Raw genomic sequence first — 24,285 nt, forward strand, 5'->3', positions numbered from 1 at the left:
AAACAACAAACTGGGAAAAAAAATCTTCATAGAAACCTCTGACAAAGGTTTAATTACTCAAATTTATAAAGAGCTAAATCAACTTTATAAAAAATCAAGCCATTCTCCAATTGATAAATGGACAAGGGACATGGATAGGCAGTTCTCAGATAAAGAAATCAAAACTATTAATAAGCACATGAAGAAGTGTTCTAAATCTCTTAAAATCAGAGAGATACAAATAAAAACAACTATGAGGTATCACCTCACACCTAGCAGATTGGCTAACATAACAGCAAAGGAAAGTAATGAATGCTGGAAGGGATGTGGCAAAGTAGGGACATTAATTCATTGCTGGTGGAGTTGTGAATTGATCCAACCATTCTGGAGGGCAATTTGGAACTATGCCCAAAGGGCGACAAAAGAATATCTACTCTTTGATCGAGCCATAGCACTGCTGGGTCTGTACCCCAAAGAGATAATGGACAAAAAGACTTGTACAAAAATATTCATAGCTGCGCTCTTTGTGGTGGCCAAAAACTGGAAAACGAGGGGATGCCCAGCAATTGGGGAATGGCTGAACAAATTGTGGTATATGTTGGTGATGGAATACTATTGTGTAAAAAGGAATAATAAAGTGGAGGAATTCCATGGAGACTGGAACAACCTCCAGGAAGTGATGCAGAGTGAGAGGAGCAGAACCAGGAGAACATTGTACAGAGGGACTAATACACTGTGGTATAATCGAATGTAATGGACTTCTCCATTAGTGGCGGTGTAATGTCCCTGAACAATTTGCAGGGATCTAGGAGAAAAAAACATCATTCATAAGCAGAGGATAAACTGTGGGAGTAGAAACACCAAGGAAAAACAACTGCCTGAATACAGGGGTTGCGGGGTCATGACAGAGGAGAGACTCTAAATGAACACTCTAATGCAAATATTATCAACATAGCAATGGATTCAAATCAAGAAAACATGTAATGCCCAGTGGATTTATGCATCTGCCAAGGGGGTTGGGGGGAGGAAAAGAAAATGATCTATGTCTTTAATGAATAGTGCTTGGAAATGATCAAATAAAAAAAAAAAAGATTGAGTTGCTCTATATAGGTGAATCCCTAACAGTAACCTCAGGATGTAGCTGGTGCCCATAAAATTCACAAAAACTTTCCTAGAGAAAAAGAGATGAGTCTCTATCCCATGCACTTGGTATTTTTTTTTTAGCGTAACTAATCACAATCCTCCACTCCTGTGATGCTAGGCAACTAAATTATTTTTATTCTGTTTTTTGTTCTACATTTATAAAAAGGATTGTTACATCTTCAATTTGGGGTCTTTGGGCCACAGGTCATGGTATTTAACCAATATTTCATTGATAATTTTATACCTTATTAATAAGCTGTAATCCCATGCAGATAATTGCCTCAGTTTACCTTTATGTTAAATTTTACATGCTATGTACAATGGATTTTCTGTAAATATTGGCTGTTATTATTGTTGTTGTTTGATATTGAATGAGCAAAACTTTGAACTATACTTTGGAAAAGGGAAATTATGGAGAGAACCATAAAACGGAAAGTTGGCTTTAAGAAACAGGCATTGGCATATGCCAAGAACTTTGGAGAAGGTATTCTAGAAGCCAGGGGGTAGAGAAAAATGGGTTAATGGATAGGCAACTGTTAATTGGTCCTTGGTCTTGGTCTTGGACTTGGACTTGGTCCTTGATCCTTGATCTTGGTCTTGGACTGCTACTTTGATCCTAGTCCTGCTCAATCAGAGGGAGGAAGAGCTGCTCCTAGGAGCTTTTACTATTTCAAGTCTTTGGAGAACAAAGGACAACCCTTCAATCCTTCCCTGTGGTTTCTGATCAGCTTGAGAGCAGTTTGGAGCAGATCTGGTTAACCCTGCTGTCTGTGAGTGTGTGCCAACTTGCTGGGGCTTTATTCTAAGTTAGGTTGGGTGTTGAGGTCCAACTCATGCTCAAACCCTGCTGAGTGACTTCTGTCATTCAGAGCCACTGTTACCAAACCCTAGAAACCAACTTTTGGGACTAAAAAGGAGGATTTTTAGCCAGGCATATCTTAGACAGATTTTAGATGATTTAGTTAGATCAGGAAGTGTCAGGGAGCCTCAAAAAACCAAAGAATTTGTCTTGTGAAAAATGTAGGAAGGTGGGTTCAAGAGTAGGAAAATAAAAGTAGGGATGCCTCTTTTCCTAATCCTCACTTCCTAATTTATTTATAATTAAAAAGATATTTTCTGTATATCTAAATGTCTCATTAGTTTAAGGGACTTGAGCACTGCTGGCTCAGCAAAGGGAAAGTGGACACCTGCTTCCCTTTCACTAGTAACAGCTGAAATACCCAAAAATTATAGCTGAGTATTGTGGTAGATATAACAACAGAGAGTACTTCAGTGAATTCTTGGGTAGATACAAATACATTTCCCTAGATTTTTCACATTGTAGTGTTGCCTGTATCTTGCACAAAAAATCACGTCCTAAATGGTTGTCTGGGCACGATGGAATCAACAAGAAGATATGATCTATGGCAAGAGGACCCAGTTTAACCATTGTGATTTTGAGCTCAGGGACCTGTTGAATTTGTCCCATTGTTCCAGCTACAGAAACCATACCCCCTATGTCGGTATCCCCTGAACATGTCTTTGGGTCAGATTTTGAAGCACCTGTATCTAAGAGAGCCTTATAGTTTTTCTTCCCCACCTTAATCCATACATATGGTTCTGGCCTGTGTGTAGCTAAAAAGTTTATTGCCACTGAATTAGTACTCCTGTCTTTGCTATCCTCTGCATATGTAACCCAGTCAATTCTTTTTGATTTGATCCAATTCCAATGAAGTCTTCATTGGAACATGAATCTAAACCACCGCTGTTGCTATGGCCAGATACCCTTTTGCCATGAATCCTTGGTTGTTAATAAGCCTGCCATTCCATCCCCAGATTCAAATTTAACTGATATGTCACCACCACTACTTTGAATATGATTATAGTGTTCAAAAGCAATGTTGGCTTCATTATCAGTTAGTTTTCATTATCTATAAGACTCACTGCTGGATGAAAGGTACTAGCTTCTAGATTCAAACTAGATGTATTTACAAAGGGTACCTCTGCCATAAAGCTCTTGGGAGAGTTAACTAAGTTAGGTGGGACTTCATCTGTGAATGTTTCTAGAACCTTGCCATCTCTATCAACAGTAACCATTAGGAAATTGAAATTATGTATCTTTGTACCAGTCAAAAACTTCTTCTTGAGTTCTTGTGACTCTTCCTTACTTTTTCTTTTGCATAATTCAATCCCATTATCCACTCTACACTGGAAAAAAGTTTTCCAGGAATGATCTAATTTCCTTTACAGACTTTTCCTATGTTGTTACTATACAGGTCTTATCAAAGTCTCTTATCTCATTTGCAATTTGAGATGTTATTCCATTAATTTCTGCTTCATTTTCTTTAATCTGGCTCTGTCTATGAATGTGGCCAGCTGTCTCATCAGTGTCAGCTTCTAGCCCTAAGATTGACTTTGCCATCTCTGACAGATGGTCTATGTATGTGGCAGGATGTTCCCCTTTTTTCCTGCCTGACCTTGTCAAACTTGACCCATACATTCGGTTTAGAACAACATTGCTTAATGGCTTGGAGCAAATCCTCCCTGCACCTTTTCAGATAGGACATGCAGGTTGGATTTGCAAAGTCCATATTCCCTCTTTGCTCTACTGTTGGCCAGCTAGTCAAATTGCCATCAGATCTCGTTTTCTCCAAAAATTGCCTTTGTTCATGGGGGCTGAACAATTTAGATAACAGAAATTCAACATCTTCGAAGTCTGGATAAAGATCTTGAATGCTTAAAAGGATTGTCCACAGATTTTTGGAAATGATGTTTAATCGACTCAATTTTCTGGGGAATAAATTGTCTATGGGCTTTTGAGTGAATCACACCAGCATTACTAGTTAGCTTGGTGACTTCCTTCAAAGGACAGATTTTCTCAGGGTCATTAGCAGCCTGGTTTTCATCTTCATTTTCATTTTCATTTTCCTGAGGTGGATTCTTTATTTGCCCATTGTCCTTGCTCATAACTAGATCTAAACCTTTTTCCTTGATCAGTTGTTCAAATACAGCCTTAATCATCTTGTCTAAGTTGTTGTCAATGGCCATAACCTTCTCTTCCTTAATGGGTACCATGAAGCTAAATACTTTCTGCACTTGAGTTAGAGTCTGCAACACAGCCACAAAGATTACATATACTTGTGCCAAGACTTTCCATAGAACCAATTCATCTTGAAATGGCAATTGTAAAACAGTCAATGGGACATTACTAACATAATCCACAGTTTCCACTACCATTTGAGTTATCCTGCTATATAGAATATGATATACCCAAAAGAAGGCAATCGCTGCCAAGACCATCACACCAAAAACCACTTGTTTGAAAATAGTTACTTTCTTTCTTTCCTGCCTTAAAAGGATGGGGTTCGAGTCAAACTAGAGGTGCCACTTGAAATAGAAATGTTAATCTGTGGAAACTATTTCTTATTGCAATGGTACTCTGACAGACTAAAGTGAGCTGCTACTAAGTATGGGGACACACCTGCCTATTTGCAATGGAGAAAGATGAAAGACACTGCTGGTACAGGGGAATGCTGCCACAGGGGAACTACTCTAGATAGATAATGGGGAATGCTTTGGGTTTTCCCTACTGATGGCTAATGGATCAATACTTTCCTACCCTCTTCCTCCCCCTTTGCACCTCCCTTAACCACCCTCTTCTGGAAGCCTTTTGGATTCCTCCCTCCCCCCTGAGTGGATTATAAAATACTTTAGTTCTCTTTCTCAGGTAAGGGATTTATTGTGATAACAGAATAGGAAACTGAGGTAAGAGGGATGAGGGTTTCCCTAAACTACAAGGAGAATTTGAGGGATTGGGAAATCAGTCCAGTCACAAACTATGACAGAGTGACAGTTAGAGATAGAGGACAACAGTTAAAATCTTCTTCTTCACAAAGCCGCCAAGATAAATCTCTTCTTCAGCCTGGCTTTCCTCCAACTTTTGGTCAGTTAAATCTCAGAGAGAGCAGAGGTTTCTCCCTTGGTCAGAGAGCTCCCAAAACCAAGTCAGTACCACAAGGTTCCTCAGTCAGTCTCAACTGCCAACTCCTGGGAATATTCCATTTGGAACCTTCTTGATTGACAGGTCAGGTCCCCAAGCTTGTTTTCTTGCATCTTGACTTATAAGTCTCTCTCTCTCTCTCTCTCTCTCTCTCTCTCTCTCTCTCTCTCTCTCTCTCTCTCTCTCTCTCTGCTCTCTCTCTCTCTCTCTCTCTCTCTCTCTCTCTCTCTCTCTCTCTCTCTCTCTCTCTCTCTCTCTCTCTCTCTCTCCATGCCTCTACCATAGTATCTAGACAGTTCCCTAGGCTAAAATAACACCTTGGTCCTCTTTTTTACAAACTTGTTTTTTCCATATGGAGTATCTTCTTCCTCTCTTCTAAAAAGCTCATTGTAGAGAGGGAAGTGTATTGAATAAAAATCGAAGTGAGGGAAACTGCTTATCCATACTGTTATAAGAAATTAAGTCTCTTTATGATCCATGATTGTGGGAAATTAATAGGGAGCAAGATAATATAGCATGTAATTCTGGCTTAAGTCAGGTAAGATGTCATAAACTATTTTTGTAGTAAGAGATATGGTTGTGCAAAATGTATCTTTGGTAAAAGTGAGAAATGAAGAAATTTTACCTTTTTTTGATTTCAGTAAATAGCTATTGTGAGGCTTATTTTTCTGTTTTAGATATTATTCAGTAGATTAATAGCTTTTGATGGGAATACAATTCTAACTTAGTGTTTCCAAATTGGTCTACTCAATCCTAATAGAGAGCTTTTGAAAAAAAATTTACATTAGAGTTACATGTCAGTTAACCCAAACTACTTATTGTAATAGGGGCATTCTTGCTCATAAACAATTATCTCATTGAGGTAAATTTGTGAAAAAAAAGATGATTGCATTATGCCTTTCAGGATATAAGAATAGAATTTCCAGTGGGTTGGACATTTTGATCCTTTGTATGTTATGTGAAGTCTTCAACAGCTCTTTCTTGTTCAGCATTTTACCAGCCATATATCATTCCACCCAATTACTGGGCAAATGTGTGGCTATTGTCGAGTAGCCCAGCATTGGAAAAATAGGGACAATGTTTGTTATGGTGAGTATAGTTTTCCCGTCCTGGAAAGAGGCATACCTTGGTATGATTCAATATCTTTTCTAGGCTAGGAAAAACTACAACTATCAGATAGGTATATATCAGTTGATATGATTTGGGGCTATAGAAGAATCACTGACCCTTAGGAATGAAAATTGCTCAAAACAGATTGTAACTGAAAGCTGGTGAAAATGCAACTTTTAAAGAACCATGCTTGAATTTCATGTCAAAGAAGGTACTAGAATATTCACACCATTTCTATGGAAGGCACAGAGGAGGGAAGGGACCAGAGAAGGGGCAAAGCTTCAGATCTCACTGCTTGTTGAATAATACAGAATTTGACCTAGTGGAGCAAAATTAAAGGTTTCTTTTGAACAAGTTAACTCTGAGATATACCTCCAAATTACATAAGCATAGAAGGATTCTGTGGAAAGAACTATGGAATTGGAATGAGGACCTAAAGATATATTCACTGCCTATATATGGAAAACCATGAAAAGGAAATAAAATAACTTGCTTAATTCACAAAAGTATTATTTGCAGATGTGGGATTTGAACTCAGATATTCCACCTGCAAATTCAGCACTTTTCCTCACTCTTCTGGTGCTGATGCTTTTGGTGGAAAAAAAATTTTACAGGAATGAACAGCTTGTCATTTCAGTGGCGGTAACAACACTAACAAGACAACCACAGTTTGCCTGTTCTATACCAGGGAAAAATGTCACATGGTGAGCTTTCTCTTCCCCCTCCTTCTACCTTACTAATTGGGATGAGATGCTGTCTAGGAGCAGCTTTAGTAAGTAAGCATTGCTATGCTGTAACTTATACTGGTATCTAATTGCTGTCCCCGACCCCCAAATGTTTGCTCTTACCTCACCTTCATCATCTCAGCTGGTAGAAAGGGAATCCTTAAACATTCCCTGATTAAGTTTTTGTTTTATCCTTGTAAGTTAATATTGAGATGCCAAGCCAGAAGGTGGAGGCATTGTTAGTGACAACTAAAATTAAAAAATAAACTGAGAATTAATTTGTTTCTCTAGCTGTCAGTGGGGAATCCTATAAGGGAATATGGAATAGTAGCCTTTTTGCCATGCTGACAGAGAAAGCAGTGGCCTGGCCTGGTATTGTATGAGGTTGCTCATCTTCAATAAATGCCAGCCATTTGGCATTTAGTGGATTTTCAGGTCATCAAGCATCATGATGCCTTTATTTAATTTCTGCCCTCCTTAATACTCTGTGTAGCATTGTTTCCTGTATTCACTTATAGCAGCTTACTGCACTTCAGTAATGGATAAAACAACCTGCAGCTAATTTTATTTTTCTTCTAATTGTTGTACTACTCAGATGATGAAATTCTTGACTGCCTTTGGTGACTACATATAACCAATACAAAGTCTCAGAAGCTATGCTCATAAAAGCGATGAGAATTCCTAAGGGTATGTAGATTACATGCAGAGAGGTTCCATTATTGGGAAAGGAATGCCATGTCCATTTAGAATTTGGAGGTCAATTCATTCTACCAGTTTCCATAATGAACAAGTCACCTTTTTATACCTGATGTGATTCTGTGGTCTATGTCCAATACTTTTAATCTTTTTAAAAAAATAATATTTTATTTGATCATTTCCAAGCATTATTCATTAAAGACAAAGATAATTTTCTTTTCCTCCCCCACCACCCCGCATAGCTGAAGCGTGATTCTACTGGCTATCACATGTGTTCTTGATTAGAACCCATTGTCATGTTGTTAGTATTTGCATTAGAGTGTTAGTTTAGAGTCTCTCCTTTGTCATGTCCCCTCAACCACTGTAGTTGGGCAGTTGCTTTTCCTTGGTGTTTCTACTCCCACAGTTTGTCCTCTGCTTATGAATAGTGTTTTTTCTCCTAGATCCCCGCAGATTGTTCAGGGACATTACACCGCCCCTAATGGAGAAGTCCATTACGTTCGATTATACCACAATGTATTATGTACATTGTTATTGTTATTGTATTATGTACACTGTGTACAATGTTCTCCTGGTTCTGCTCCTCTCGCTCTGCATCACTTCCTGGAGGTTGTTCCAGTCTCCATGGAACTTCTCCACTTTATTATTCCTTTGAGCACAATAGTATTCCATCACCAACATATACCACAATTTGCTCAGCCATTCCCCAATTGCTGGGCATCCCCTCGTTTTCCAGTTTTTGGCCACCACAAAGAGCGCAGCTATGAATATTTTTGTACAAGTCTTTTTGTCCATTATCTCTTTGGGGTACAAACCCAGCAGTGCTAAGGCTGGATCAAAGGGTAGACATTCTTTTATCATCTTTTGGGCATAGTTTCAAATTGCCCTCCAGAATGGTTGGATTAGTTCACAACTCCACCAGCAATGAATTAATGTCCTTACTTTGCCACATCCCTTCCAGCATTCATTACTTTCCTTTGCTATCATGTTAGCCAATCTGCTAGGTGTGAGGTGATACCTCATAGTTGTTTTTATTTGTATCTCTCTGATTATAAGAGATTTAGAACACTTCTTCATGTGCTTATTAATAGTTTTGATTTCTTTATCTGAGAACTGCCTATCCATGTCCCTTGCCCATTTATCTATTGGAGAATGGCTTAGATTTTTGTATAATAGATTTAGCTCTTTATAAATTTGAGTAATTAAACCTTTGTCAGAGGTTTTTATGAAGATTTTTTCCCAATTTGTTGTTTCCCTTCTGATTTTAGTTACATTGGTTTTGTTTGTACAAAAGCTTTTTGATTTGATGTAGTTGAAATTATTTATTTTACATTTTGTGACTCTTTCTATGTCTTGCTTGGTTTTAAAGTCTTTCCCCTCCCAAAGGTCTGATATGTATACTATTCTGTGTTTACCCAATTTACTTATGGTTTCCTATTTTATGTTTAAGTCATTCACCCATTTTGAATTTATCTTGGTGTAGGGTGTGAGGTGTTGATCAATTCCTAATCTCTCCCACACTGTCTTCCAATTTTCCCAGCAGTTTTTATCAAATAGTGAATTTTTGTCCCCAAAGCTGAAATCTTTGGGTTTATTGCATACTGTCTTGCTGAGGTCTCTTTCCCCCAGTCTATTCCACTGATCCTCCTTTCTGTCTCTTATCCAGTACCAAATTGTTTTGATGACTGCTGCTTTGTAATATAGTTTAAGGTCTGGGACTGCAAGGTCTCCATTATTTGTGTTTTTTTTTCATTATTTCCCTGGATATCCTTGATCTTTTGTTCTTCCAAATGAACTTTGTTATGGTTTTTTCTAAATCAGTAAAGAAATATTTTGGGAGTTCCATGGGTATGGCACTAAATAGATAAATAAGTTTGGGTAGGATGGTCATTTTTATTATATTGGCTCGTCCTATCCATGAGCAGTTAGTGTTTTTCCAATTGCTCAAGTCTAGTTTTAGTTGTGTGGAGAGTGTTTTGTAGATGTGTTCATGTAGTTCCTGTGTTTGTCTCGGGAGGTAGATTCCTAGGTATTTTATTTTGTCTAAGGTGATTTTGAATGGGATTTCTCTTTCTAGTTTTTGCTGCTGAGCTGTGTTGGAGATATATAGAAATGCTGATGACTTATGTGGGTTTATTTTGTAACCTGCAACTTTGCTAAATTTGTCAATTATTTCAATTAGCTTTTTGGTTGAATCTCTAGGATTCTTTAAGTAGACCATTATGTCATCTGCAAAGAGTGGTAACTTGGTCTCCTCCTTGCCTATTTTGATGCCTTCAATTCTTTTATCTTCTCTAATTGCTACTGCTAGTGTTTCTAGTACAATGTCAAATAGTAGAGGTGATAATGGGCATCCTTGTTTCACTCCTGATCTTATTGGGAATGCATCTAGTTTATCCCCATTGCAGATGATATTAGCTGATGGTTTTAGATATATACTGTTTATTATTTTTAGGAATGACCCTTCTATTCCTATGCTTTCTAGTGTTTTTAATAGGAATGGGTATTGTATTTTATCAAAGGCTTTTTCTGCATCTATTGAGTTAATCATGTGTTCTTTTGTTGGTTTGGTTATTGATATGGTCATTTATGTGGATGCTTTTCCTAATATTGAACCATCCTTGCATTACTGGTATAAATCCCATCTGATCATAATGAATAATCTTCAAGATCACTTGCTGGAGTCTTTTTGCTAGTATCCTATTTAAGATTTTTGCATCTATATTCATTAGGGAGATTGGCCTATAGTTTTCTTTCTCTGTTTTTGACCTGTCTGGTTTTGGAATCAGTACCATGTTTGTGTCATAAAAGGAGTTTGGTAGAACTCCCTCTTTGCTTATTATGTCAAATAGTTTGTATAGTATTGGGATTAACTGTTCTCTGAATGTTTGATAGAATTCACTGGTGAATCCATCAGGCCCTGGGGATTTTTTCTTAGGAAGTTCTTTGATGGCCTGTTGGATTTCATTTTCTGATATGGGATTATTTAAGAATTCTATTTCTTCTTCTGTTAGTCTAGGCAGTTTCTATTTTTGTATATATTCATCCATGTCACCTAAATTGGTGTATTTATTGCCATATAATTGTGCAAAGTAATTTTTAATCAATACTTCTAATTTATCAATCACAATTATTTAGTACTATTACACATGGTGGGGGGGGTGTGGAAGAGAGAAATTGGGAAAGTGTGCAAAAAGACAGAAGCATTGGAGGCTGATGACCTGCCAGTCAAACGAGAGGGTTCTATTTGGAATGTTACTGGGAAAGGCAGTTGGAAGCCAGAACAACTGTGGAATGAACCTTGTTGCCTTGAAAGAGGGAAGAAGGAGTTTTCTTCTCTTGTACTTTGGAGACTCAAGCTTAAGGAAGTTTTGATTTTGAAGACTGAAGAAAGAAGGACAAAGTCCAACTCTCTCTCTCTCTCTCTCTCTCTCTCTCTCTCTCTCTCTCTCTCTCTCTCTCTCTCTCTCTCACTCACTTCCTCTGTTGATGATAGAGACTGAACTTCCATACCTATCAGCCATTTCTCCCAGTTGAACTATGTTCCATCATCCTCCAACCTAAGACTTATTATAGTATTAAGGAAATCCCCAACCTTCTTACCCCCATTCCTTATCCCTTCCTGTCTTCCCCAAATAAACCCCTTTCTTAAGATAAAGAAGAGGAAAGAAAGGAACAGTGACTCAGTAGCAATAAACACCTTACCTACATAGAAGCCAGAACCATATGTATGAATTAAAGTGGGAAAGAAAAACTACAAAGCTCTCTTAGATACTGGTTCTTTAAAATCTGTCCTAAAGACATGTCCAGGGGATACCAACATAGGGGGTATGGTTTCTGTAACTGGAGCTATGGGACAAATACAACAGGTCCCTGAGCTTAAAAGCACTATGGTCAAATTGGGTCCTCTCACCATAGATCACACTTTCCTATTAATTCGCTCATGTCCAGATAATCTTTTAGGATGGGATTTGTGTGTGTGTGTGTGTGTGTGTGTGTGTGTGTGTGTGTGTGTGTGTAAGATCCAAGCGATTTTGCAATGCGAAAGATCTGGGAAATTTTATTTGCATTTACCCAAGAATTCACTGAAATACTACCCATTGTTATACTTAGAACAACTAGAATAATAACCTGAGAAAATTCAAATTTTAACATCTATGTATGAAATACCAAAAGATGTATGACAAGGGGTGTTTGCAAAACATCAAAATGATGTGGGTAGGATCAAGTCAATGACATCAGTCAGGACTGAGATCAGGGAAGGAATAGCACCTATGATATCACAATACAAATTAAGTGAAGAAGCAAAAGAAGGAATAACACCTATAATAGTTTGCTAGAACAAGGTATATTAAGACCTACTGTAACTGAATACAATACTCCAATTCTAGCTATTAAAAAGAACAAGATGAATGAGTATGACACTCCAGCTTGGAGATTTGTGATGGATCTTAGGGCTGTAAATAATTTTATAAGAAAAAGACACACTGCCACAGCTTCACCAAATGATATAATAACCCAAATACCTTCAGAATCTAGGTGGTACATAGTCTTGGACTTGAATAATACTTACTTTACCAACCATTGTACTTCGATTCTCAAAATAGTTTTGCTTTCCAATGTCTCAATTTTGCCACATCCCCTCCAACATTCATTACTTTTCTTTGCTGTCATGTTAGCCAATCTGCTTGGTGTGAGGTGATACCTCAGAGTTGTATTGATTTGCATTTCTCTGATTATAAGAGATGTAGAACACTTTTTCATGTGCTAAAGAAGAGTTTTTATTTCTTTATCTGAAAAATTGTCTCTTCATATCCCTTGCCCATTTATCAATTGGGGAATGGCTTGATTTTTTGTACAAATGGTTTAGCTCTTTATAAATTTGAATAATTAGATCATTGTTGTTATGAAGATTCCCCCCTCCAAATTGTTGCTTCTCTTCTAATTTTGATTGCATTAATCTTTCCTTTCCCAAAGATCTGACAAATATACTATTCTGTGTTCACCTAACTTACTTATAGGTTCCTTTTTTATATTCAAGTCATTCACCCATTCTGAGTTTATCTTGCTTTAGGGTGTGAGATGTTTATTCAAATCCAAGCTCTCCCATACTGTCTTCTAATTTTCCCAGCACTTTTTTTTTTTAAATCAAATACTGGATTTTTGTCCCCAAAGCTGGGATCTTTGGGTTTATCATAGACAGTCTTACTGAGGTCACTTACCCCAAGTCTATTGTACTGATCCTACTTTCTGTCTCTTAGCCAGTACCATATTGTTTTAATGACCACTGCTTTATAGTATAGTTTGAGATCTGGTACTGCTAGGTCACCTTTTACATTTTTTTCATTATTTCCCTGGATATCCTTGATCTTTTGTTCTTCCAAATGATCTTTGTTATTTTTTTTCTAATTCAGTAAAAAAAGTTTCTTGGTAGTTAGAAGGGTATGGCACTAAATAAGTAAATAAGTTTGAGAAGGATGGTCATTTTTATTATGTTAGCTCATCATACCCATGAGCAATGAATGTTTTTCCAATTATTTAGATTTAGTTTTAATTGTGAGGAAAGTGTTTTGTAGTTGTGTTCATATAGTTCCTGTGTTTGTCTCGGAAGATAGATTCCTAGGTATTTTATTTTATCTAAGGTCATTTTGAATGGAATTTCTCTTTCTAATTCTTGCTGCTGACATATATTGGAGATATATAGAAATACTGATGACTTATGTTTGTTTATATTGTGTCCTGCAACTTTGCTAAAGTTGTTGATTATTTCCACTAGCTTTTTAGTTGATTCTCTAGGATTATTTGAGTAGAACATCATATCATCTGTCTAGAGTAATAGCTTGGTCCCCTTATTGCCTATTTTAACACCTTCAATTTCTTTTTCTTCTCTAATTGCTACTTCTAGTGTTTCTAGCACAAAGTTAAATAATAGAGGTGATAATAGGCATCCTTGTTTCACTCCAGATCTTTTTGAGAAGGCTTCTAGTTTATCCCCTTTGCAGATGATGTTTGTTGATGGTTTTAGATATATAATGGTTTTAGATATATACTGTTTATTATTTTTAGGAAAAGTCCTTCTATCCCCCTATACTTTCTAATGTTTTTAGTAGGAATGAGAGTTGAATTTTGTCAGAGGCTTTTTCTGCATCTATTGAGTTAATCATGTGATCTTTTGTTGGTTTGGTTATTGATATGGTCATTTATGTGGATGCTTTTCCTAATATTGAACCATCCTTGCATTACTGGTATAAATCCCATCTGATCATAATGAATAACCTTCAAGATCACTTGCTGGAGTCTTTTTGCTAGTATTCTATTAAAGATTTTTGTATCTATGTTCATTAAGGAGATTGGTCTATAGTTTTCTTTCTCTGTTTTTGACTTGCCTGGCTTGGGAATCAGTACCATATTTGTGTCATAAAGGGAATTTGGTAGGACTCCTTCTTTCCTTATTCTGTCAAATAGTTTCTATAATATTGGGATTAGTTATTCTTTAAATGTTAAATAGAATTCATTTTTAATACATCTGGTCCTGTGGATTTTTTCATAGGAAGATCTTTGATGGCTTGCTCAATTTTCTTTTGATATGGGATTATTTAAGTATTCTATTTCTTCTTCTGTTAATCTAGGCAATTTATTTTTTGTAAAGATTCATCTATATCCCCTAGATTGGCATATTTATTGCCATATCATTGGGCAAAATAGTTTTTAATGATTGCCTTAGTTTATTCTTCATTAAGGTGAGGTCTCCCTTTTTATCTTTATACTGTTAATTTTGGTTTTCATCTTTCCTTTTTTAAGTTAGATTGAACAGTCCAGTACTTTATCTATTTTATTTGTTTTTTCAATGTTTCAGCTTCTAGTCACATTTATTTAATCAATAGTTCTTTGGCTTTTGCTTTTATTAATTTCTCCTTTAATTTTTAGGCTCTCTAATTTAGTTTTCATCTGGGGATTTTTAATTTGTTCACTTTCTAGTTTTTTTAATTCGTATGCCCAATTTACTGACCTCTGCCCTCCTTAATTTTTTAATATAGGAACACAAAGATATAAATTTCCCCCTAAATACTGCTTTGGTTGGATCCTATAGATTTTGAAAGGATGTGTCATCATTGTCATTTTTTTCAATGAAGTCTTTAATAGTTTCTATGATTTGTTCTTTAACTAACCAATTTTGGAGAATTGTATTATTTAATTTCAATTAATTTTTTTATTTTCCTATACAGGTGCCCTTGTTATTTATTATTTTTATTGCATTGTGATCTGAAAAGTTTGCATTTATTATTTCTGCTCTTTTGCACTTGTTTGCCATGTTTTTATGCCCTAGTACATGGTCAACTTTTGTGATTGTACCATATCCTCCTGAAAAGCAGGTGTATTCCTCTTTGTCCCTATTTGTTTTTCTCCACATATATACTAACTCTAATTTTTCTAAGATTTTTTTGACTTCTCTCTCCTCTTCATTATTTATTTTTTTGGTTTGCTTTATCTAGTTCTGATAGAGGAAGGCTTAGATCTCCCTCTAATATAGTTTTTCTATCTATTTCATCCTTGAACTCCACTAGTTTTTCCTTTAGAAATTTGGATGCTATGCCTTTTGGTACATACATGTTGAGTTCCTCATTTGCTATACTGCCTTTTATCAGGGTATAATTACCTTCCCTATCTCTTTAAACTAGATCTATTTTTACTTTGGCTTTGTCATATGTCAGTTGAGTCCCAATAGATTTTGCTCCAACCTTTATTTCTAACCCTGGGTGTGTCTACCTTCCTCATGTGTGTTTCTTGTAGACAACATATTATTGGATTTTGGTTCCTAATCCACTCTACCATTTGCTTCCATTTTATGGGTAAGTTCATTCCATTTAAAGTCAGAGATTTGATTACCAGCTATGTATTTCCCAACATTTCGATTTCCACTCCAATTCTCCCCTTTCTTCTTTCACTATTTCCTTCTACATCAGTGTTTTCTTTTTAATTAATTTCCCTAATTCCCATCCTTATTTTATTTCCCTTTCTCCCTCCCCCTTTCTTATTCTCCTCTTATATTCTTTATAGTCTTTTTAAACTACCCTCAACACTCTCCCCCTTCCCTCCCCACCGGTCCACATGTTCTGCATCTCTATAGGGTGCGTTGTAAAGGACTTTAACAGGAACAGGAAATTCTGTAATCCAAAATCAAAGATTATAGCAGAAAACCAGTCCTAAAAAACAGAATTAGGGAATTGGAAGTCAATGAACTTGCCAAACAGCAAGAATTAATAAAGAAAAGTCAAAAGACTGACAAAGTAGAAGAAAGCATAAACTATCACACTGACAAGATGATAGATCAGGAAATCATATCTTGAAGAGACAATTTGAGAATCATTGATCTAACTGAAAACCCAGAAATAAACAGAAATCTCGACATCATACTACAAGAAATTATCCAAGAAAACTGCCCTGATGATCTTGAACAAGGGGACAAAATAGACATTGAAAGAGTTCATAGAACACCTTCTACACTAAATCCTTAATAGACAACCCCCAGGAATGTAATTGCCAAATTCAAGAGCTTCCAAGCTAAGGAGGGAATTTTACAAGAAGCCAAAAGAAAACAATTCAGATATCAAGGAGCACCAATCTGGATTACACAAGATCTGGCATCTTCCACACTAAAGGACTACAAGGCGTGAAATATGAAATTCAGAAAGGCAAGAAAATTGGGTCTTCAACCAAGGATCACCTACACATCAAAACTGACTATAAGCTTCCAGGGGAAAATATGGGCATTCAACAAAATAGAAGATTTCCAAGTATTTGTAAAGAAAAGATCAGAACTAAATGGAAAGTTTGATATCCAAACACAAAAATCGAGAGAAACTTGAAAAGGTAAATAGGAAAGAGAGGGAAAGGAAATTTTTAAACACATTTTCTTCTTTAAGGACTTCAATAAGATCAAATGTTTATATTAATATATGGAATATTGTTATTTGTAACTCTCAAAAATTTTATTTAGTATTTATAAAATTAGAAAAAAATCATTCACAAGTAGATAACTGGGATAATAAGTGGTATAAGATGATATGAAAAAAAAAGAAGAAAAAAGGGAAGGGGGAATAGAAGTTGTCACCAAGAGAAACTATAAGTAATAAGATAAATAGGATAATCTATATCACACAAAGTGGCACATGGGAAGGGGAGGGGAAGAATAGTATTATAAGGAGAGGAAGAGAGTACTAATAGGTAATACTTAAACCTCACTCTCACTGAAATCAATTCTAAGAGAAGAGCATCTAGATCCATTAGCATATGGAATTCTGTCATACCCTACAGGGAAAGTGAGAAGGAAAAACCAAGGGGAGGGAGAATAGGGCAAGGAGTACAAAAAGGGAGAAAAAGAGAGGAGGAGGTAACTTAACAGACCCTAAAAAAAATAAGAAGGGAACAAAAAGGGAGAGGGCAGAAAAAGGAGCATAATAAGGATGGAGATGAGGGGGACTGACTAAAAGCAAAACACTAGTTTAAAAGGATATAGCAAAAAAAAAGGGCAGAAATAGGAGAGGATATCAAAATGTTGGGGAATACGCAAGTGGCCATCATAACTTTGAACTTGAATGGGATGAACTCACCCATAAAATGAAACCCAATCACATAGTGGATTAGAAATCAAAATCCTACCATATTTTGTCTAGGAAAAAAACACACAAGGAAGTTAGACACATATAGGGTAAAGATAAGAGTGTGGAGCAAAATCCATTGGGCATCAACTGAGAAAAGTAGGCAGGAGTCACAATCACGATATCTGACAAAGTAAAATAAAAATAGATCTAGTTAAAAGAGAAAGGGAACTTAATTACATCCTGATAAAAGGCAGTATAGATAATGAGGAATTATCAGTACTCAACATGTATGCACCAAATAGACTAGCATCCACATTTCTAAAGGAGAAATTAGTGGAGTTGAAGGAGGAAATAGATAATAAAACTATACTAGTGGGAGACCTGAACTTTCCTCTATCAGAACTAGATAAATTAAACCAAAAATAAATAAGAAAGAGACAAGAGATGTGAATGAACTCTTGGGAAAATTAGAGTTAATAGATATATGGAGAAAAACAAATAGGGACAAAAAAAGGAAGAAACCTTGTTTTTCAGCAGAATATGGTACATTCACAAAGATTAACCATGTACTAGGGCAAAAAAATGGCAAACAATTACAGAAAAACAGAAATAATGAATGCAACCTTTTCAGATTATAATGCAATAAAAATAATAATTAGTAAGGGTAGATGGAGATCCAAATCAAAAATTAATTGGAAATTAAATATGATTCTCCAAAATTGGTTAGTTAAACAACAAATCATAGAAACAAACAAAAATTTCATTGAACAAAATAACAGTGATGAGACATACTTTAAAAATTGATGGGATGCAGCCAAAGCAGTACTCAGGGGGAAATTTATATCTTTCAGTTCCTATAATAACAAATTAGGGAGGGCAGAGGTCAATGAATTGGACATGCAAATCAAAAACTTGAAAGTGAACAAATTAGAAAGCCCCAGATGAAAACTAAATTAGAGATCCTAAAAATTAAAGGAGAAATTAATAAAATTGAAAGTGAAACAACCATTGAATTAATAAAAAAGGACTAGAAGCTGATATTAAAAAAAACTAATAAAATAGACAAAGTTCTGGTCAATCTAATAAAAAAAGGAAAGATAAAAATAAAATTAACAGTATCCAAGATGAAAAGGAAAACCTCACCTCTAATGAAGAGGAAATTAAGGCAATCATTAAAAACTATTTTGCAAAATTATATGGCAAAAATATGGCAATCTAACTGATATGAATGAATCTTTACAAAAATATAAATTACCTAGATTAACAGAAGAAATAGAATACTTAAATAATTCTGTATCAGAAAAAGAAATTGAACAAGCCATCAAAGAATTCCCTAAGAAAAAATCCCTAGTGCTTGATGTATTCATAAGTGAATTCTATGAAACATTAGAAAGAACAACTAATCTCAATAGTATATAAAATATTTGACATAAATAAAGAAGTTCTACAAAATTCCTTTTATGACACAAATATAGTACTTATTCCAAAGCCCAGAAGGTCAAAAATAGAGAAAGAAAACTATAGACCAATCTCTTTAATGAACTTCAATTCAAAAATCTTAAATAGAATACTAGCAAAAAGACTCCAACAAGAGATCACGAGGGTTATTCATTATGATCAGATGGGATTTATACCAGAAATGCAAGGATGGTTCAATATTAGGAAAACCATCCACATAATTGACCACATCAACAAGCAAAACAACAAAAATCATATGATTATCTCAATAGATGCAGAAAAAACCTTTGACAAAATACAACACTCATTCCTATTGAAAACACTAGAAAGTATAGGAATAGAAGGACTTTTCCTAAAAATAATAAACAGTATATATCTAAAACCATCAGCAAAAATCATTCTTAATGGGGATAAACTAGAAGCATTCCCAATCAGGTCAGGAGTGAAACAAGAATGCCAATATTCACCTATATTATTTAACATTGTCCTAGAAACACTATCAGTAGGAATGAGAGAAGAAAAAGAAATTGAAGGTGTTAAAATAGGTAATGAAGGGACAAAGCAACCACTCTGCAGATGATATGATGTTCTACTCAAATAATCCTAGAGAATCAACTAAAAAGCTAGTAAAAATAATCAACAACTTTAGCAAAGTTGCAGGACACAAAATAAACCCACATTAGTCATCAGTATTTCTATATATTTCCAACACATCTCAGCAGCAAGGATTAGAAAGAGAAATTTCATTTAAAATCACCTTAGAAAAAATAAAATACTTAGGAATCCATCTCTGGAAACAAACACAGGAACTATATGAACACAACTACAAAACACTTTCCTCACAATTAAAACTAGATCTAAATAATTAGAAAAACATTAATTGCTCATTGGTATGATGAGCTAAGATAATAAAAATGGCCATCCTTCCCAAAATTATTTATTTATTAGGTGCCATACTCACCAAGAAACATTTTTACTGAATTAGAAAAAAACATAAAGTTCATTTGGAAGAACAAAAGATCAAGGATATGCAGGGAAATAATGAAAAAAAAAATATAAAAGAAGGTGGTCTAGCAGTACCTTATCACAATCTATAATATAAAGCAGTGATTATCAAAACAATATGGTACTGGCTAAGAGACAGAAAGGAGGATCAATGGAATACACTTTGGGTAAGTGACCTCAGTAAGACTGTCTATCATAAACCTAAAGATCTCAGCTTTTGGGATAAAAATCCTTTATTTGACAAAAACTGCTGGAAAAATTGGAAAACAATATGGGAGAGCTTAGGTTTGGATTAATATCTACACCAAGATAAACTCAGAATGGCCAAATGACTTGAATATAAAGAAGGAACCTATAAGTAAATTGGATGAACACAGAATTGTTTGCTTGTTAGATCTTTGGGGAAGGAAAAATTTTAAGACCAAGCAAGACTTAGAAAATGTTATAAAATGTAGAATAAATAATTTTGATTACATTAAATAAAAAAAAATTGTACAAAGAAAACCAATGCTACCAAAATAAGAAGGGAACCAATGAATTGGGAAAAAATCTTCATAACAACTACCTCTGACAAAGGTCTAATTACTCAAATTTACAAAAACCTAAATCAATTGTATAATTTCAAGACATTTACGAATGTTAAATTTGCAAGGGACATGAAGAGGCAACTTTCAGATAAAGAAATCAAAACTAGTAATAAGCACATGAAAAAGTGTTCTCTTACAATCAGAGAAATGTAAATCAAAAAAACTCTGAGGTATCACCTCACACCCAGCTGATTGGCTAACATGACAGAAATGGAAAGTAATGTATTACTGGTCCAGTTGTGAATTGATCTAGCCATTCTGGAGGGCAATTTGGAACTGTGCCCAAAGGGCACTAATGGTCTCTCTGCCCTTTGATCCAGTCATTGCATCGCTGGGTTTATACCCTAAAGAGATAATAAGGAAGACATCTTGTATGAGAATATTCATAGCAGTAGTCTTCGTAGTGGCAAAAATTAGAAACTGAGAGGATGCTCTCCAAATGGGAATGGCTGAACAAATTGTGGTATCTTTTGTTATTGGAATACTATTGTGCTCAAATGAATAATGAACTGTAAGAATTCCACGTGAACTGGAATGACCTCTGTGAACCTTAAAAATTCTCAGACCCTACTTCATAAGGTTTGGTTAAGACCATTCCCCATTTAAACAATGAACTAAGGGAGAGGATTTGTTGTTGTCCCATAGTGCCAGAAAGATCAGAGGTAGGAAAGATCTGAGAATTGAATTGAGCAGGGTGGGAAGGAGGAGTCAAGGAAGAAGTGTGAAAAGATATAGAGGTGTTAGGATTGGAGGAATCAGTAAGGTGTGAAGTGGAGGCATTAGGATCAGAAGTATGGGTAGGGTGTGAACTTAGAGTTGAGGGTGTGGGGTCGGAAGCATGAGTAGTGGGAGGAGTAGGTTGGTTAGATGTAGGGTTTTCTGAGGCTGATGGGTCAGGGGGAGGGGTGGGTTGGTTAAGAGCAGGGCAGGCATTCTAAGGTAGAGTTGGCAGGAGGAGCAGTGGGTTGGCTAGTAGGGTTATTATTTTTCATAAAAGCTATAAGCTCCCCCAACCTTTCCTCCATAAGTTCAAGCCGAGTTTTTCGTTCTGCATATTGTTGAATATTAGAGGGAGCAATTGGTTGTTTTGACTGAGAAATGAGTTCTTCAAGGAGATCCAATATTATAATTACAACAATCAAAAACTCAGGGGAAAGTAGTTATGTCAATTAGATTTTGCCATAAGTTCCATGGGATGAGCCCTTTCAGAAAGACAAGGAATTCTGTATTTACAAGATTGGTCATGGAGCTGATGAGCCAGCTGTTAAGTAAGTTGTAGACCAATGCTTGTACTAAGAAAAGAACAAAGTATTTACTGAAATGCCAGTTGTTAACTAAGTTCTGAACTGTCTGTAACTCCATATTTCTAAAGTAAACACGTGGGAAGCAGGACAAGGCCAAAAGCTTTTCCAGGTTTTTCTAGTCCTAATTTAGGCAGTTTCTAGCCAGGACCTTAGGGCCCTCTTGCTAAGATCTAAAACGGTTTAATTTAAGGAGAATCAGAAAGGTTTTTTACTCACCCGTTCTTGCAGCTGTATTTTTGAAGCCAAGTTAAAAAAGAAAACAAAATGGACTGATAGAGCAAGTAATAAAGCAAAGAGTGAAAGGAAAGAGATTTCACAGAAACTTTTTGAGGGTTTTCTCACCATTCTCATGGCCAGTCATAAACTGTAATGATTAAAATAGTGAAAGACTTAAATTGTTGGCATATAAAAGAGTGGATGAGTAAATTGTGACCGCAGGCAATATGGTTTCAAGACAGTGTCTTGTTTTCAATCAATATAAGGTGGTCGCTAGGGAAATATTCCCAATTATGAAATATACCCAAGTCAACTGGGTTTTATAGAGATTTTAATTAATACAAATGTGGAATTAAAGAAAAGGAGAGAAAGAGAGAAAAGGGGAATAATGAGAAAAGGATAGGCTGGCCCAGGGCAGCCCTGGCCAACCCAGGCCTAAGCCCTAAGAGAAATATCAGTCAGTCCTTAATCACTCACCACAAGATTTGTCCAAGCAAGGATTCTAGTGACACCAGGCCAGCTTCATCTCAGCTGACTCCACCAGCTCAATCCTGAATCTGAAACTGAATGTGAATGTCCTTCAGCTCCCTTTCTGAGTTCTTTTTAAAGGGAAATTTCTCCTATGTCACCTCCCCTAAATTCTTACATCTACCAATCACAGTAGATGTTTTTCAAAGGACAGACCATTCTTAATTCACACCTAAGAAGTCTAAACTTTTGAGTAATTCATGCCTGAGTAAGTTCTCACCTCTTTGCCTTTTGCAAGTTCACAAGTTGCCTGACCTTTATAGGTACTTAGCACCCTTTTGTATTAGTTATAAAAATAGGCACAGCTTAAGAACTTTTTGCCTTACTATAAGTATGGGTTTAAGTACTTTTCATTGTTCAGAAAGGAGTTTCTTCCCCTAAAACAGACTTAAGTAGGGGTGGAGTAGAGGTCTTCACATTCCTGATCTAAGTAGAGTTCTCACATTCCTTCATTGTTTAAATGGGGAATGGTCTTAGCCAAACCTTATGAAGCAGGGTCTGAGAATTTTTAAGGTTCACACCTCTAAGAATTGATGCAGAGTGAAAGGAGCAGAACTAGGAGAACATTTTACACAGTGACTGATACACTGTGGTACAATCGAATGTAATGGACTTCTCTAGTTGTAGCAATGCAATAATTCAAAACAACTCAGAGGGATTTATGAGAAAGAACACTATCCACATCCAAAGGAAGAACTGTGGGAGTAGAAACACAGAAGAAAAACAATTGCTTGATAACATTGGTTGATGGAGATATGATTGGGGATATAGATTCTAAATGATCACCATAATGCAAACTTCAACAATATGGAAATAAGTTTTGATCAAAGACACATGTAAAAACCAAGTGGAATTGTGTGTCAACTATAGGAGGGAGTGGGAAAGAACATGACTCTTGTAACCAAGAAAATATATTCTAAATTGATTAATTAAATGAAATTTTCAAAAAAAAAAGATGAGGAAGGTTATTACTTCTTGATAAAAGGTACAATAGATGAAGTAATATCAATATTTAACATACATGCACCATATGGTATAGCCTCTAAGGTTTTATAAAAGAAATGAGGTGAGCTTAAGGAGGAAACAATAAAATTATAAAAGTGGAGGACCTCATCCTTCTGTTCTTATAACTATATAAATTAAACCAAAAATTTAACAAAAAAAGAGTAAAGGAAGTAAATAAAATTTTACAAAGTTATGCTTAATAGATCTTTGGAGAAAATTGAATGGAAATGAAAAGGACTATAAGTTATTTTCAGTAGCACATGATACATAAACAAAAACTATCCATATACTAGGGCATAAAAACTTCACAACCAAAGGCAGACAAGCAGAGATAAAGAATATATCCTTTTTATATCATAATGCAATACAAATATAGTCAACAGTGGTTCATGGAAAGACCAATCAAAATTTATTGGTATTTAAAGAATCTAATTCTTCAATAGAATGAGTTAAAACATATAAAACATTTTTAAATTTCATGTAGAAATAAAATTTGATTAAAGAGAATAACAATGAGGAGACAGCATATCAAAATTTATTGGAGATAGCCAAACCAATACTTAGAGGAAAATTTATACCCAGGAATGCTTACATAAATAATACAGAGGAAAAAGCAGATCAATAATTTGTGCGTGCAACTAAAAAACTAGAAAAATAACAAATTAAAAACCTCCAATTGAAGACTAATTGGAAATCCTAAAAATCAAAGGAAAATTTAATGAAATTGAAAGTGAGAACTATTGAAATAATAAATAATATTAGGACTTGGTTTTATGAAAAAGCAAATAAAATACATAGCATATTGGTTAATTTGATTTAGAAAGGAAAGTGGAAAATCATATTACCAGTATCAAAAAATGTAAAGGATGAATTCACCTCCAGTGAAGAGGAAATTAAAGTAAGCATTAGGAACTTTTTCCCAATTACATGATAATTTATCTGACCATC

This window comes from Monodelphis domestica, chromosome 4 (assembly GCF_027887165.1).
Source record: "Monodelphis domestica isolate mMonDom1 chromosome 4, mMonDom1.pri, whole genome shotgun sequence".
In the NCBI taxonomy this organism is placed as follows: domain Eukaryota; kingdom Metazoa; phylum Chordata; class Mammalia; order Didelphimorphia; family Didelphidae; genus Monodelphis; species Monodelphis domestica.